This window comes from Myiozetetes cayanensis, unplaced genomic scaffold (genome assembly GCF_022539395.1).
Source record: "Myiozetetes cayanensis isolate MyiCay16 unplaced genomic scaffold, myiCay2020 scf5-8, whole genome shotgun sequence".
NCBI lineage: Eukaryota > Metazoa > Chordata > Aves > Passeriformes > Tyrannidae > Myiozetetes > Myiozetetes cayanensis.
Window position 1 is genome coordinate 16,945,613 of NW_026087742.1, and position 1,119 is coordinate 16,946,731.

Below are 1,119 nucleotides of genomic sequence, written 5' to 3' on the forward strand. Positions count from 1 at the left end.
ACTTTGTTATCTGTAGGTTTATAAATCATTCACCAGATACGTGTAAATCGTTGGTGCAGGCAGAGGGCAGGGTACAGTGCTTAGTTCACATTTGTCCTATATGCCTCTGTTTGTACACTTTGGACTTTGCAAACTGGGTCTCTAATGAGCCATAATGGCTCGTTATTGTGTGGATGCATTTACTTCTCCATAATTTTTATGATGCAAAATAGCCCATTGGGCTTGTTCTCTGAGCTCTGAACAGGCGAACCTCAGTGTATCAGTCTTCTGCATGTTTATTTCCCCTCATTTTGGTGATAGGCACAAGCATTTTATAGTTTGGTGTGAATATGAATGGCATTTGAATCCGCCTGCTCTGAGAGCTGTGCCAGTTTGCCACATATTTTAGCTTTTATAGTGCTTGGGTTGAGGAAATAAATGTATGATAAAATTGACTGAGAAAGTACTAAGGCAGAAGGAAAGAGGGAGATGGATTCCTGTCCTGAACCAGGCAGAGGTCCCCAGGTCTCATGTTGCCTTTGCTGGTTTAGGACTCTGTAATGTGGGACACTATGAGTTCATGCTGTCTTACCTTTCCCACCTCTCCAGATAGCTGTTGCCTTTTTATAGACAGCTCACTTGTTGGCAGCAGTTGTTGTACCACAGACCAGTTTATCTTCATAAGCTCACCTACAGTGATGATAACAGACCACAGAAAAGCTGAGCTTTATTGCACACTGACGTGAGTTGATCTGCAGTTCATCATCACAGGCGTGCGTGTACCCAAAGGGCTTTACGTCGGGAAATTAGACTCTGTTGACGTTACAGGTCAGGGACCAGACTCCACGCTGATGGGCAGTTGTACTTCATTCCTACATTCACAGCCAGAACTGTCCTGTCTAGATGGTGGATGGACTAAAGGTTTGTTGGGAAGCAAAAGAGCATTTAGTTATGTAGGTACAAAGTCTTACAGCTTTGTGTTATTATATATGGGTGGGCAGGAGGGGAGACTATTGAACAGCAGGTCTAACAGTGTGATCCTTAACCTTGATGTAGGTCCCATCAACAGTTTAGTATTATTTTAGCATTGTTTAAAAAAAAAAAAAATCAATGCATCCATCCCAGGTGACGAAGCATGCA